Here is a 17,338-nt window from a genome sequence, read left to right on the forward strand (position 1 = left end):
GTCCCCGTTGATTCCGGCGTGCCACAAGGCTCCGTTCTTGCTCCCTTGCTCTTTCTAATTTACATAAATGACTTACCCACCAAAATTCAATCTCGCGCTGGCCTTTTCGCAGATGACTGTGTAATTTATCGTGAAATAACCAATCCTAATGACGAAAAGATTCTGCAATCAGACCTTAACGCAGTAACTGCATGGTGTCAGGATTGGTTAATGACTCTTAACTCTAACAAGTGTAACTTAATGCATGTATCTCGAATTAACTCTAATGTTTCTTCTTATATTCTTCAGGATTCCCCGCTTGAACAGGTAACATCTTACAAATACTTGGGCGTCTTATTTTCATCCAAATTATCATGGGAACAGCACATCAACTATATAACTAGCAACGCTAACAGATCTCTAGGCTATCTGAAACGTAATTTTGCGAACATTTCTTCATCTCTTAAATTACAATTTTATAAAACACTTATCCGTCCAAAGCTTGAGTATGCTGCTTCTGTATGGGATCCCGGCCTTGATCATCTGGTAACAACCATCGAAGCTCTTCAGAATCGGTCTGCTCGCTACATTCTCAGTAATTATCATCGTACTGCCAACACAACTAACATGAAAAACACATTACACCTACCTCCACTCTCCTTGAGACGTCAGATACAGCGACTTTGTTTGCTCCATAAAATATACTACCACGACACACTTCACAATCTTTTACTCCACCGGCCCTCTTATGTGTCACATCGCGTGGACCATCGTCATAAAATTGGATCTTTCGCATGCCACACGAATACCTTTCATAATTCATTTCTCCCGCGCTCAATAACAGAGTGGAACCACCTTCCCGAAGATCTTGTGTCTATTACTGATGTTACATTGTTCAAAAATGCCTTAAAAGCTCATTTTGGTGTTCCTGATTAATCGTTACGCACTGTTTATTTATTTTTTACCCCCGTATTACTACTTGTATTGTGTTCTACAGTTATATTTTGGTGTTCCTTACTTGTAGTACGTGTATTGAATTCTTGGATGTTTATTGTTACCTTCTGGTGTTCCTTACTATTTTTGCACTGTTTTTGACACCGCTATATATATGTGTATATATATGTATATATATATATATATATGTGCCTGTGCTTTTATCTTAATTATGTTGAGTATTCCACTCCCCTCTGTAACGCCCGACCCGGGCCCTGAGGGTATTCGAAATAAATAAATAAATAAATAAATAAATAATGTCACCGAAAGTGTCCACATGGACATAGATGACGACGCTGATGAGCGGAGAAAGACTCAGCGGGTTAGGCGGATTCGTGTAACCGCTAAATGCTAACAGACGAGGCGCCTTGCCTTTGCGGACTAAGTTGTTTCATATGGAAAAGAGTTGTCTTTTTTATCGGCGGCAGCGTCGGTGCCGGAGCGTCCCTCTTTCCACTTGCTTTTTTCGAAGCCACTTATCGCTGGCGCTTTCGACGCTATCACAACTGCGTAATTTTCGTGCGCGCGCGCTCCGGCATCCACCGGCTTCCTGCGCTTCCCAGACAGCCCGGTAGCGACCGTCGACGGTGCTGGCGCGTCTCATGTCGCGAAGCAGGAATGACGCTGCAACTTTTGACGGTCACACGCAGCTATGGCTTGCAACTCGCCGGGACGCTCGTTCTCTCCCCTACGCCGATAAGGGCCTTGTTTGGCAGTGCGCACTTCGCTGTCTTCGCAGCGTGAACATTGTAGTATCGCTCCTGGAAGCAGCTGTGGTCTCTTGCGCAGCGACGAGTCGGAGCCTCAGCGACTGCTTTCTTGCCTTCCTCTCGTTGCTGCTGTTGTGCCTATGCCATGACATTATTCAATTTACTGATTTGAAAACTGTTACGCTGAAATTTAACGTGAATATTGTCAGCGGCTTCATGGTTGGTGCTACCTGTCGTCGAGGGCGCCAGCGGCTTCTGCTGACCGGTGAGCTCGTTCAACCAGCTGGAGCTGTCTGTCTACTTCGAGGCTAGACAGCGCAGCCTCCCACTGCTTCCAGTTGGAATCCGATTTGTTCACTACTTCTGCTTGCTTTTGACAAGCACATGCGGTGTGATAAAGAGTTTGTATATCCCCGCAGAAGGGAAATCTCACCTCCTATAAGGAGGGTTGATTTTGCTAATGCATGTGTTCTTTAGGGTATGTGTTCATTTGCAGCAGTCTCCAGGCCACTGACTGTTTAAGCTTTTCTGTGGAGGTTGGTATCGTCTTCTTCTGATCCCCGAATGTTATAATATGTCAGAATCTGTTCTAGAGGTGTTCTCAGCCTTTTGCGCTCCGTCCCAGCTCGGTTAGCACAACATCGAGTGAAGGCGTCTGCCTCGAAGTTAACCGCAACGTCGCCGTGTGCAGGGCTCCGTATTACGCTGCGTTTTGTCAGGCTCTGCTTTCAGCTTGCTCTTTGTGGGCATGCTGCGCCACATGACCCTCGCTGTACCTTCTGCGCGCTTCAAGAGAGTCCAAAATACTGTTAAGGACATTACCTGCTCGTTGGTCGCTTTGATAGCTAGAACAATTTCAGCTTCCAGAGTGTCGTCCTCGACTATCGACGCACTGTTTACTACTCTTACCAGCCTTTCTGCTGCGCTGCCGACAGGCAAGTGTTCTATTTTGTACGTGGCTGCCTACTCACATCTCGTGTTCCTTCGCCCGGTGTCACAAACTTCCGCAATGGGCGAGGTTATGGCGAGGATCTCCTGAGCTGTTACCCGCTTTCCTGCGAGCGAGTTTTATGGCACATTAATTTCATTACTCCGTTCTACCTGTGCGTCACGTTTAACGAAAGGAGTTGGATGTGCTGCAGTTCGCACAAGTAAGAGAGGCTGGACATTTATACAGGAAAAAAGTTACAATATTAGAAGAACAAAGTAATGCGGCCTAAACAACTAGCACTGGACACAGAAATAATCACTAGTAACTTAACGCGGGGCGGCCGCCGCGGTGGCTCATTGGTTAAGGTGATCGGCTGCTGACCCGAAAGATGGGGCTTCGATCCCGGCTGCGGCGGTCGAATTTCTTTGGAGGAGAAATTCTAGAGGCTCATGTACTGTGCGATGTCAGTGCACGTTAAAGAACCCCAGGTGGTGGAAATTTCCGGAGCCCTCCACTACGGCGTCTCTCATAGCCCTAGTCGCTTTGGGACGTTAAACCCCATAAACCAAAATAAACCAAACCTAGATGCGGCACTACAGCAGTATGCAGGTAGTGATGGTATATACACAAGCAAAAACAGCAGAAAGCGAGGCAGCGGGAATTAAAAGTTACGGAGTATAGTTAAATAAAGCATGGGAAGTTCTCTCACGTCACCGAAGCAATCGGAGGCGAATGGGGTTCATGAACGAAGGACCGCGAACTATCGGTTCCGCGGGAGTCACTCGAGAGACTGAGCCCGCCCTTTTACCCCCTTCTTTGGAGATGCCCGACGCGGCCGTCATGGCCACGAGCGTCCTGGTGAGTGCTACAAGGACCCTGTCAGAACATGCCCGAACGTCCGGGTTTTCAGCCCACATTTTTCGGGCTTTAGGTGGCAGCATGTGTCAAACACCAAATGTTATTTTTAATGTTCTCGCTCTGGTCGCTCTGGGGCTACGGCCCTATTTGAAAACCTACTGCTCCAGGCGACAGCACCTCCTACTACCGTGGTCTTCTTTCTGAAAATGGAAAGCGTGTGTCTTGTTTGGCGTGAACTGGTAGACAAGCCAGACCGATTCAGACCGTACTTCTTTTGAGCCATAGCATAGACAAAAAAGGGGGGAAAAGCAGTGAAGTTATCTATTTTAAAGTAGCCTCTGTTATTCTTTTATCATTATGCAACCCTTTACCTGAGTAGCGGCCGCTCACTTGGGCTTGGTCATCGCGCAAGTTTCTTTCCTTCAAAACATCGTTGGGAGCGCTGGAATATGGCAGCGCATGAACGCCGCCCAGGGGTGTTTCTTTCATATTTCGTGGACTTTCTTCAAATGACGTAATAAAGGACCCCAAAGGTGGTACGTTGCTACAAAAAACAAGATCGCTTCTTTCCTAGCCCCTTCTACAATTTGTCGAAACGCACGTTTTCTTAAAGTGATTATTAGAAACGTTGCATCGCTAATCGTGGCGTACTGCAAACTAAGAGTAATTTAAAATATTCTGACGAGAACTACGCTAACGGAAACAACATGTGTTTGGTTTCATCCATCTATGGCGCTGCACTTTTTTAGATGCTTCCTTGGTTTCCTCATCTCAGGCGAAAGCGGTTTCTTTATATGAATAACAGTAATAAATCCCGCGTGTGACATTGTAACCATCGCCAAATGGTTTAAGAAATCGGGCGAGCACATTACTGGATTTGTGCTTTCGTGAGCTTTAATCCAGCTAGCGGATGTAGGGTATACACTTTTTCCAGTATGTGCACAAGTTTCCACTGGTATTGGCTCCTTTTCCAGTTTAGATTTCGGCCGCATATTGCCATGACTTCGACAGTGTCAGCTGGGTTTATCGAAAGCAAGTACCAAACACACGGAATTCTTGACTCACAAATGGCACATAGTAGTGTATGTATATTCGGGCGCCAGCTTGATTTGAAGACAATAATTCGTTACAAGCTTTATACCACATTACATTACTTAATAATAGCTTCCCTTTATGCGTACTTAATTGCGGTCTCGTTTTAATGAACTTAGGCATTCCGAACTCTATGCGAGCTTAACAATTGCTCAAACTTAATTCGCGCCCTGTCAGCACCGCGGAACGCGGCACTCTGCGAAATTACTTTTATGTAATTTTGCACGTAGAGGCAATCTTTAATTTAAAAAAAAAAGGCTCTGTAGTAGCATTCTCTTGCGAAACGGTTCTCAAATGCATATTGGAAAATAGCCATGGCTGCAGGGAAAGGGCCTGGAGGTGGGCGGAAGGTGGCATCCAAATATTCACAGTGTTCGGCAGTGGATCAGACAGTCGCACTCGTGGAGGCGCAGCCTCTGAATTGGATGCATAAGAAAGCAGTCCTTTCACGCCCTCTCAGCCTTGTCGAAACTCTCAGTTCCCACTCGGAAATGGCCGTACTCTCCAGAACGGAAATGAGAATGGAACCCTTACAATGCACCTATGGCGCCCAACGCTTAACTCCGAACGGTGTTCTTCAGGCGACAAGCAGTTGGAAAACTTTAGAAAGGCAGAGGCCTGGTGCCGACACCGTTAACGGGCGTTCGAGCAGGAAATGGCCTCAGAGTTGAGACCGTGTGCAAATATCAGATCACTCTGCACATGCGTTGTTTGTTTCGAATTCATTTTTTACATTTCCATTACTCTTATGCGGTGGATTACAACTGCAAATCATATTGCACTATGCGAGGAGCCAAACTTAGGTACGCTGCCTGTCCATGGTGATGATGGTGATGATGATGATGATGGGCAGGCAGCGTACCTAATTATGGCTCCTTGCATAGTGCAATATGTACAGTTGTCACGCAGCGCATAAAAGTTGTCCATGCGCATAACAGTTATCCTTGGACTTAAAACTTGCCTGTCCATGGTTAATGCATATGCCGGTAAACTACCACTAATGCTTTAGGCAGCAACTCATGCGGGTCTTGATTGCTCCCGGAGCAATCCTAAGACAGTCTAGATGACACAATGCAGAGATACAATGGTCGCGTTGATAACTGGCTTCATGTTTACGCAGAAAGTCGGGTTAGCTGATGACTTTAGCTCTAGTTCCCTCAACAGAAGCGACTTCAAAATCTCAGGTGCTTATTACGGCAGATAAAGAGGCAAGTTTAGAGAGTTGTTACAATTCGCTGCATCGCTGCATCGCCCTTCATAGCTTTAGTTTTCTCCTCTTCTATATTCACGCTAGCGTTCACCTATCGCACTAGAAAGTTTATAGCTTCTACTGTTATCTAGTACTACACTATAAGTAAAAGGCGTAGAAAAAGATTGAAAGATCGAAATCAGCGCCATGTTTTCAACATTTCCGTGATTGTATTATTTGTTAGAATCACGGTTTACTCTCTCCCATCAACAATTAACCCATTATCGCGATGGTGCTTCTGGTGGGGTAGTGTTTAGTCTTAGCGTAAAGCCTCGTGGCTACATAGCTTGGTTTTAAGAAAATGAAAAGATGAACCGCAAGCCATACGGCTCGAATGCGTTTAGCTAGGACTAAACATCAAAATATATGGAGCTTCGAAATTCCTTTCTCTGAGGGTCGTGTTATTGTGTTTTCTTCCTGCGTAAGATAGCGGCATCCAGTAACGAAGCTGGGACTAAGTTGTTATATATTTCTAGAATAATTTGGACATTCACCTTTCCTCTGGGTGCAGTTATTTTTGCACCTTATCAGAACAGTACCACGCAATGCACATGCGATCCAGAAAGTTGTGCCCCGTTAATCTCAAATATCGCACTTTCTGTGATTGTGCCGTTTCTATCGAGAGTGGGTAACTGCTGTGGCGGCTTAATGCTCAATCTCTGAAACCTTCATTCGCCCCTTACAGGTTTCCAACTTATTTATGTGCATATATAAGCAAGCCTTTTCGATGTGCTGGTAAAGATCTGATCATTGCAAAACGAACTGTTAGGCGCTTCTCACATCATCATGGTAATTTATTTTAAAGGCCTATATTGAGGCACTAAATCACAATGCACATTAGATGTAAATTGTTGGCACGCCATTCTCATTTTTGTTTTTATCTGGATGAGTGTCTCTCTTCATCGCTCCGAATTTCACTGGAGATGCAAACTAAAATTCCACTTCATAAAGGTGTTAACGTTGGTGTTAATATTATCTGAGTGCGGACAAAATCGCCTACCAAAATGCAGCTGTACCACTCTGGTGACTGCGACAGCTAGAAATATTTATACCCAGGAGGTTTTATCAGGCAGCTCTGACTCGACAAAGTAAGCGTTGAAGGCAGAACCCGTGGCCTATGCTTCAGAGCTTTATTCTGAAGCTCTGAATACCTAAATAACTTGAGCACTCATTACAAAAAAAAAAAGAGGTACCTACTCATGTCATATTCTGTGCAATGCTTGAAATCGCGCATTAAAGTAGAATGGCTGTTGGCGTGGCTGATGATCACAGTACGTTGTGCTATTCAGTTTTTCTTCTCTAGAACTCTCACGTCATTGTCGTGTGGTCCACAAAGGAAGTGAGCGGCTGTAAATACCTGCCGCAACCACGTCACCATCACCCTAACTTCGTCCAAATGAGGAAAAATGCCTTTACCGTCTTGGATATATTTAACCTTTCCTTCACGAACTGTCCCATCTTAATCCTGAAATCTTCCCAGTCTCATCCATCAACTTACTTTCCTCTCTCCCACTAAATTTGCCTAACCTGTTAATTGAGTTCAAAACGCTTAAGGAACCCTCCGCAAAATTGTATACCACCTCCGCACTCATGTCTGCACCACTTTAAAAACACATGGTGGCCTTGATTGCCCCTGAGGCTTTGCGGATGTCTGACGCTTTTTAACATCTCATGAAGAGTAAAAATTATTGAGCTACATTAATTAAATTATCGTGTCGGAAATGTGTTCGCTACAAAAGAAGGTTATTGTTCAATTTTTTGCAGAAACAGAGTAGAGAAACGCACATGGGTGAGAAAGGCCAGCAAGCTAAGCAAAGCGATACCTGAAAGAAAAGCACTCTCAATAGGCAGCCTTTAAAGGTGTTTGCAAATCACGGTACTGATGTATTATGGAAATAGTTATAACCTTGAAGCGACACGCAGGATCATTTCATGTCTGGCTGTATCTATTGACGACTTTGTCCTAATAAAAACAAAATTACTTTTGTTTGTAAATGAATGAAATAGCACAAGAAATAAAAAAAACACAGGTGCTGGTTCCACCGGCCACTTTTACAAGCTAACTGCGATGTTATGATGGGTTCTGTTTCTTCCACACCTCTGACGCTATGCCAAGCCATTCGCAGCCAACTAATAAAACCGACGTTTTTTTTAATTCTTGTCTCTATGGGCTGCAATTCATTATCCCCCTCCCTACCCGCCGGCGGCTCGTCAAAATGGTCTTCCACTTTCTAAGTCAATTCTTCTCTCAAAAAATACTTCGTTACGGCAGAACAACCATCAACTTAGACACAACTAGATAAACAACGCTTTTTTACTGAAAACAACAACTCGACGACGTTTTCCTCGGTGTAGAGTAAACTGCTACTACCGAGGTCTTTATTTCGTCTAATCATCTTCCATCATTCGCCCGCCCATGGTTCACGTTGTGCAGACAAGAACACTAGGATTTTCTTATTTCGCTAAAATTATCCTCTCTCAATGCCCGGCTTGTCCTCTTTGAATCGTGAACGCATTTTCTGGATGGAGACCCTTGTTGAACCACGTGGCACTTTCTGTTACTTACGAAAGTGTTCAACCCCTGTCGTTAATCAAGTTTGCGTTTGGTTGATGATCGAGAGCCACAAGAGAGAAATCCGCTACCGAGCGTTTCCCTGCTCCCAACTCCATTACTGGATGGAGGCTTGTAGGCAAGAGGGCTCTGCGTTCCACAGGGTAAACATAGCTTGGGATCAATGTACGGAATCAGGCCAACGGCCTCGCTGAAAGGATTAGTGGGTCTATTGCTTTATATCGCTTTGTGAACCAGCCACACAAAGACCTTTGTGCTCGGCTTCATCTCAGTGTAGAGAACGCTACAGAAACGTTACCCTGAGTGAAGCTGGATGAAAACGCTGCAAAAAAAAAAAAAAGCATGTTGTAGCGGTTGCTGTCATGTCTACCAGAAAAAAAATGCTGTCTATCCTAGATATGTTTATATTGTTCCAAACAATCAGTACCCTTCCCAGAAGCGAACAAACCCTAATTCATCATCGCCGTAATCCCACTTTTTTGTGGAGTCAGTGAGTGAAAACTTTATTAGCTCTAGATTCGGTTGTGTTCGGCGGTTTTGAGATGGCTTCTTCCATCTTGCTCAAAGGTCGGTTGCCCTTAGTCCAGGGCTCCGCTGGATGCTGCTGCCAGTTTTGCTCGCCGAATCAGACCTTCTTGGTCGACCCGGCGATCGCTGGAGAGCACTCCCTCCCGTTGCTCCGCACTCGGGTTTGTTATCACTGGTACCACGCTTATCCTCTGGCATGCCCACGTTATGTGGTACAGCGTGGGGGGTTCTTGGCACCAAGGGCATTTGTCATTGTATTGTGTTGGATATATTTTGTTGAGTACGTGTAGGTTCGGGTACGAGCCCGTCTGTAGCTGCCTCCAAGCGACAGAGTCCTCTCTGCTAAGGGAGTTGTCCGGTGGTGGATACCGCTTTCTGCAGCCCTTGTAATAATTTAGTATCGCCGAATAATCTTGGGGTACAGGTTCGTTCCCCTCGAGGTCGCCTACGTTGGATGCTCGGTAATAAGTGTACCCTCAAGCTATCCTGTCCGCCTCTTGGTTCCCTGTTACTCCCGCATGTCCCGGCGTCCATACTATCGCATGCCTGATTTTTTCTTCGTTTGTTTGTCGTTTTGTTATGTGGCCCCCAGAGCGGAGTATGCACTTAATAGGAGCCCTTTCGCTTTAGACGCAAGAGTAGCTTCGATTTCAGTCGTCACAAGGGCCCTGAAAAGTAAAGCTTTTTCTCTACAGCCTTGTACTGCTGACCTTATCGGACAACACGCCATCTTGCTTTTCTTCCCACTCTGCCTAAAACATGTAGCTGTTGGGGTTAAAACGTTGCTTTTAGTTCCTATTTTTTCAATCTGGGCAACGAAATACGTCCCATTCTTTTTTAAAATATATTTCCAAAGCCTTGTTTCCACCAATTTCTGTTATTCGGGAATGTTGCTAAGTGAAAAGGATGTGGCGAGAACTAAATTGCAGTTAAGAAGAAAGTTGCAAGGAAAGAGGTCATGTGTGTGCTCAAGTACTGCGATGAATTCTATGGCATAGGTACGATACAGCCTGTATCGATGGAACGTCCACATGAGAATACTTTAACGTGTGAATAATATTTTATATTTTAAGCTTTTCTCGACAACGTGCTTGTCTGTTGTAGTCAAAAAATGACAAATTTCTTTCGTACAGAGAAAAGAGAGCAAAGACGTCAAGTAATATGCACGGATTGGAAAATAAGATTTATAATTGTTGTGAGCCTAACTCAATATTTTGCAGCAAATAAATACAAAGAAATTAGGAACAAAAATATTTCGATGGGTTATGATAGAAAAACTAATGTACACCAATGAGGGACAAGGTAAGCACCGGACCGGAATGTAAGGCGCTGACTTGGAGCACAGTCTTTTATAACACCACGCAAAACCTGTACCTTTACCTCGAAAAATTTCTGTAGAAAACAAGAAAACAAAAATATTAGTCAAGTATGCCCGATTATGACCACTCTTTATCATGCATATAACTCTGTAGGGCTCAAAGGGGTATGATAGTGAATTAAATACCCTTTCCAAAAAGATTTCAGGTGTACGTTGCGATTGTGGATACATGATAGGCATTATACATATCTTGAAAGTTTGTCATGAAGAATAGAAATCGGCCTACATCAAAATTGGAGATACCCACAGATATTTCATGCTTCTTTGTAGTTTCTTATAAGAAACTTTGTTTTAGGCAGGAATACATGTGCGAGATGCTCTACATTATATTTTAAAGCCTGTCTTAAATTTCTACTTAAAGCACTCAGTCTGTCACTGAGACGACACCCAAGCCTCGTGATGACTCAATGATTTATTGGTTTCTTGAAATGTTTTTAGATTAACGCAAGAAGATTTTGAAATTCGCGTCCCTCACCTGCCTTAAGGATTTTGGAAGAGTGAAAGATGCCAACAGGACATGCCTATGAATTTTAATGCAGATAATACAGCAGCAATTCCATCAGTACATTAGTTGACGTTGCCCGAAATATATTTGTAAGAGTTGTGGCATCGACGCTGCATTTTCAGGTTTCGAAAAATCGGTCATGAGTTTTGCAATGGCTGACCAGCGTGCCAAAGGCAATGTGCGTGATAGGCCTAGGAGGTACTCGATGAGACACTTCATTCACAGTACAGGACGGCAAAATCCTTCAATATATGAACTACATTGTCCCGCGGCTAGACGTATGCGCCAAATTGCCGACTCTTACACGTACGGTTGCGGAAGCACAGCTTTTCTTTGGAATGAACTTCATGCTCCCACGGTCACAGCTAGCCAAACACTAACGGTTGCGCCAGGTGTGATACTCTGTTTGAGGACTTCAACATCGCTGGTAATTCTCTACATTACTTTCCTCTGGATGTTTTAAAGAACGACGACATAGAAAACGGTAAACAGACGTGGGTTAACCAGCCATGCACTGACCAACATGAAAGCGAGTTGTACTATCTAGGCATGCTTAACTAATACCTTTCGTCTTGTTGGTATTTTGTTGACGCCATTTTTTCACAAATGTGCAAAAGTGTTATGTTTTCCTATCAAACATTAAGTTGAAGGTCAGTATTTTTGGTGTCGGCTTCTTTCACTGTACGCAGCGTGTTTGCGCTGTTCCGTTGCTTCGAAATTCATTGCCAAATCACTTTACAATCTGAGAGGTGCCCATGCTTACTTTAGTAAAGATTAAAAATATACTCAGGCGAGATGGGCGGAGAAAACTAATATGATTTAACCATTGAATCTAGTTTCTCAGTTCTTTCTTTGATCAATTGAATTAAGATGTAAATTGAGAGTATATATTTTCGCTGACATTCTCCCAGTGAAATTTTAGTGCCAAGTTGTACAGCGTGCCAAAAAGCCTCAGTTTCATGAACTTCTGTTTTTACGTGTGCTGTGAATATATTTCGTCTTGTTGAAAAGAAAGCGCGCGAAATATCAAAATATCTCATATGATCAAGCGCTTGCGCACCGCCACAGCTGCGCTCCCTAACGTAGACTTCGTGAAAGTGGCCGCTTTAGACTGTGCCGCTAATTTGACGAGGCGGGAACATTGAAGTGGGCGCTGACCACTTCCACGCTGGCGGAAAAACTGGCTGTACTACTCGTGATCAGGCCGCGTTCAATGGGCAGAAAGCACTGGGTGCGTTAGTTACGCGCAGTGACAAAAGGCGGCAACGTTTCCTGTCTGCCGCCTAGTATCTCGTGTTTCTGCTTCGCGGGGGGAAAAAAAGAAAACATTTGCAGAAGATATAAAAATCGAGAATTAAACTTTTCTGACACCCTTTGATATAAACGAGTGGCGCGAAAACGCAAAAGCTAAAATTTAATTTTTCAATTTATTTATTATTTCCAGGCGCAAAGCGCGAAAATTCTTTCAGTACCTAAAAAATGATCAACACCACGGCTGGATATTGCTCCCACTTATAGTGCTCCGTAATACTTATATTCTCTGGCTATAGTGAGCTGGGACACCACACCTGGTATATTACTTTGATAAGAGTTGTTACAGCCGGAAACCAGCTCTTTGTCATCATCATCATCATAAGCCTGACTACACCCACTGCAGGGCAAAGGCCTCTCCCATGTCTCTCCAATTAACACTGTCCTTTGCTAGTTGCCGCCACTGTATCCCCGCAAACTTCTTAATCTCATCCGCCCACCTAACTTTCTGCCGTCCCCTGCTACGTTTGCTTTCTCTTGGAATCCACTCCGTTATCCTTAAGGACCAGCGGTTATATTGCCTTCGCATTACATGCCCTGCTCAAGCCCACTTCTTCCTCTTGATTTCAAATAGGATGTCATTAACCCACGTTTGTTCCCTCACCCACTCCGCCCGCTTTCGATCTCTTAACGTTACACCTATAATTTTCTTTTCCATATAACCATATATATCATTTTCGACATATCATAGGATTATGATAAGAGACAAGGGTGTTCATGTCGGCTGGTTCGGTAGTTGCTAATCACACCTTAGTTGTCCGTTTAATGGAGGCCAATTGTTGAGCTTTGCCTTCCGGAAAATTTTTGTCCTGCTAAGACCAGCACTGCTTCCTTCGTGTAAGTAAGAGTGCCTACCCTTAAGTAATAAAGTACGCTGCGCCAGTGGGCACCTAGCTCACGTTAAACTCTTAAGTCCACGGTATGTATTTAAACAAAACCATGATTTCATTACCTGAGTTATAAAAAAAGCAACTTGTAATTAAGCGACAAAAGTTAGCCTTAATCTTCGATCTCTGTCCTCTCAGCAAATTTTAGGCGAGGCTGGCGTAAACTTGTTCGCAATCGTTCTCTGCAGGACTAATTAGGTCTCCAACCATTAGGTCATTTACATGTAATATATCATAAGGGCAAAGAAATTGTCGTCCACTCTAATATGGAGAAGTGCTTTTCTGCTCATTTATTTCCTTGAAAACCGAAGAATGAAAGCCACTTTTACAGAATTGTTGTCTTGTAATGAAAACAGTACTCATCAAAATATTTGCCTATGTTTGAAGCTTTCCACAACAAGTGTTGAGTCACCGTTCCTCGTTTCTGATTGCTGTTGTAATTTTTCTCTAATATAATGCCTCTTGTTCCCCAACAAAAAAAAATAACTCAGATCGATTTTGCAACAAGTCACTCCAAGCCGGTTAATGTTTCCCACTGCAACCACAAGCAAACAGTTTTCTTATCATCATCGAAACAAAACAGCTATAGAGGTTTGATCTCGTTACAGTACAAACTATGTGCATTGGTATCGAATTAGCCCAGCCTTGAGCGCGACACCAAGGCACTGTGTTAGCCAAAAATATTGGTTGCTTCAGTCGTCTTAACAAATTCCGGTGAAATTTATTTTTGTTTCCCTCAAAAATTTTGAATCGTAGTTAGCATAGTAGGCTTCTTTTCTCTCTCAATTTCTTCACGTTTATTTACTGGTGATTCACGCTTAGACAGTGTAGCGTTGCTCATTTGGAACATTAAAAAGTATACATTTCACATATAGTCTCCTTTTCTGCAGGATACGCTACACGACAGAGACACGCCCTAACAATAAGTCCATATTCCACTCGCAATAACTGTTTTGAATATTTCTTCTCTCCTAGGGCATTGACTGAATTAGATAAGCTAGAAAATAATACAGTCTTAGTTCTGTCTCTAAAACTTTTTTGCTCGCGCCTGAATATGTGACCTCCGGTTTAACCATTCCATGTTTTATTTGCCATGATTTTATTCTGTTTCATTTAATGATTTGTGTTCAAGTTTGTATGCTTGGTATATTTCCCCCTTGTCGGCTATGAAATGTGTGTCATGATGGACTCCACCCTACTAAAATCCCAGTTTGGATTGCAAATAAATTCATTCAGCGTACCCAGTGAAACGCTTCACGGAGATATGACAACTGCGATAAATGGCTACGTTAAAGCCAGTCGCAACACCACATATATACGGTAAAATAATTTAAATTTTCGCATCAAGGCAGTGCCTTAATGCAGTGTTCTTTTTATAAAATCCAACTTGTCATTCATTGGGTGTTCAAGGACAGTGGATGGGCAGTCGGATATCGCTTTCACGCAGATGGCAACAGGGGGAAAAAACACGCCAGAGAGCCTATAGCTTGCGTCGGTCGGTAGGATAATACACACTATATCAAACTTTTCATGTTTAATGCTGATTTCGAGTGTGCGGGCCACTCGCTTTCACGCAGATGGCGACGGGGGACTGAAACATGCCAGAGAACCTATAGCTTGCGTCGGTCGGTAGGATAATACACACTATATCAAACTTTTCATGTCTTATGATATACTGATTTCGAATGTGTGGGCAGCTGGGCAGTTCATAATTGGAACAGTATGCAGAATCAGTCGGACGAGTGAGTCAACATGAGCGACACTGACATCACGCAGAAATTATAGCACAGTAAACGAAAGTACACACTGCCTTGTGAAACATTAGTGTTTATTCCGTAATACTTATGACGGTGGAGAAAGATGTGCCACTTCTTCCTGCTCTGGTAAATTTGCCTTCTTTCAAAGCAGCCGTTTGAGTCGATTTCATGTTTCATTACTGATCGATGTAGGACAATCAACAAAACTTAAGCCCTAAGCAATGCTTTCTTGTGAAAGGTCTCCTCCATGCTCGAAGAAAAAGTAGGCAGAAGTGTTTACAGAAGAAGCAAGCAGCTTAGTGCGCTGTGGGAGCCCCGGAATCGTGTGGGTGAAATCGATAGCGCTCCCAGTGCGTTCGTACGTGGGCCGCTTCCTCACAACTGTGGTCCGCTTACTTTTTGTTCCCTTTGGACGCAGTTATTCTCCTTGTAGTGGGCTTTTATCATTTTTTGAGAAAAAAATAAATACCATTTCGAGCATGGGGTCACATTCAGGGGGTCACATTATTGACCTAAGGTGCGGTGAGGCGAAAGCCCCAAGCGCGGTGTTGCTGCTTGTGTCACTGATGTGTGGTTAAGATATTAAGAACGCCACAGCGTCTTGCAACGCTGCCAGGGAGTCCATAGAACGCCATCGTCCGTTCGTTTCTACGCCCTGCTCGTTGGTAAATTGGTTTTTGAGGAAAGGAAATGTATCTCTCTCGCATATCTGGGTGGACACCTAAACCTCGCCGTAAGGGAACGGAGGAAGATGGGAGTGAACGAAGACACCGTACTCACTAGACGCGCCTTTGTTCATTCCATACCATCGAGCTGGCATGGCGGAGTGGTTAGCATGCTCGTCTCGCACTCCGGAGACCGGGGTTCGATTCCCGAACTCGAGCAATTTCCGACTCGGTTTTATTTATCTGGCCTGACTAGAAGGGATAGTTAGGCTAATTGGGTAATTAAGCGATTAACTAAACTCAGTCCCACTTACTTGGAGCATCACTATACTATCCCTTAAATTGGTTGCATGGTTACTAGCCAAAATACAATTAACTCCGTTTGAAATTCGCGCACTGTGACGTAACGACTGTTTTGACCAATTGAAAAGCGTGACATTTCTGTCCACAACTCCTGCTTACAACGATGAGGCATTAAAGGCTTCCGCCGTAATATCAATACCTATCGTTACAAGCGAGCCAGGAGGTCAAAATAGTAGCTGCGATTTAATTAAGCCATTTGCGCTTTCCTTAAACAGATTTTGAAAAGCCTGTATGTACAACGTAACCTGAAAATATAATTACTGGAAAGCCGCACGAACCCGGATATTCTTCGTTCATAGATCATTTCGATCATTGCTTTGAATATTCACTCTTTTCCTAACTCAAGAATTTTCGCACTTTCACAAAAGTAAGAAAACTCAAATCATCAACAGCTCATTCAGGGCCACTTTGGTCGGAGAAAGAGTAGAAATGAGCAAAAGTGGCAGAGATATATTGACAAATATATACAGACCAAAGGCAGATTATTTGATATTTTTAAACTGTACAACTACCGCTATATAGGTAGCAATATCGAAAATCTGGTTATTTCGAAAATCAAAGCGATCTTAAGTATAGTGATGTAGTGTCCAGGCTATACTCCTCTGGAAACCCTCCGTCTAAAAGCGTCGCCCCATTCCTTCGCAACTCTGCCGACATCGGTACTTACCGTAGACAGGCGGAGATGTGTACATACGTTGAATGACCGCTGAATGCTCGACTGTCTCAACAGTTCCTTTCACAGGTCGGTGACATTCAGTGACAGTGGCGGGGACGCATGCACCTCTCTGCTGAGAGTCGACGTCGCAGATTGCGACAAAAGGGCCAGTGTGTAAGCAAGGAAGTGCCCCTCCTTCCTCTCAGAAGATGCGCTGTCGTTCCTTCAGACAGAGCGCAAAACGCATCCAGGTAGAGCTCGTGCCTTCACTGCTCCCTTTATATGCTTGCGTCTTCATATGAGGTCGGGCTTCGCGTATTGCAGACTGTTGGTGCTCCAAAGCGATGAGAGGTCTTTATCTTCGTTTGAAGTTTGCTGATTTGGTATAAACAAAAAGAAAGATCTTCCTAGGCATGGTCTGGAATTTTGTAAGGTTAGGATTGATAAAAAAGTGAGACGACTAGAACAAGAGGTTCCATTATACAGATACACATTAAACTGCTGCAACAGCTACGAAACGATCGCCGAAAGCAAACTATACAAGTGCGTAGCGGCAATTGTGTTTCCGGTGCCCTAAAATCATATTAGCAAGCGGAAATAAGCCACTTGGCTACGAATATTTTTTATCTGGTGTAGACTGCAGATTCGGCGCTAAAACCATTTATGCCTGGCACTGAAGCAAAAAGCTTTTGCATATATCAATCGTTCGGCTATGATGGTCGCCGCGCGTATTATGAGACAGAATAAGTGGCTGGGTTAAGTGAGTCTGTCCAGACCTCACGCATATAAGGACGCACTTATTGGACCATATTTGTTTATTCAAACAAATTCAACTATGGCCGACGAGACAACCAATGATTTCGTCTCGCCGCATTTATACCCCGGTGACTGCTTGTACGTGCAGG

General features: G+C 43.8%; 1 long non-coding RNA gene across 1 annotated transcript in view; it reads left to right on the plus strand.

Annotated features, from left to right (window-relative positions):
* The first annotated feature begins 1,703 nt into the window (after nt 1-1,703).
* The window catches only part of LOC149366311 (uncharacterized), a 693,922-nt gene continuing 678,287 nt past the window's right edge, over nt 1,704-17,338 (plus strand). Inside the window, exon 1 of the long non-coding RNA XR_016285077.1 lies at nt 1,704-1,947. This is a non-coding gene — a long non-coding RNA (uncharacterized LOC149366311). The remainder of the gene's footprint in view (nt 1,948-17,338) is intronic.

Source organism: Amblyomma mixtum, chromosome 1 (genome assembly GCF_055824585.1).
Source record: "Amblyomma mixtum isolate Tamu chromosome 1, ASM5582458v1, whole genome shotgun sequence".
Lineage (NCBI taxonomy): Eukaryota > Metazoa > Arthropoda > Arachnida > Ixodida > Ixodidae > Amblyomma > Amblyomma mixtum.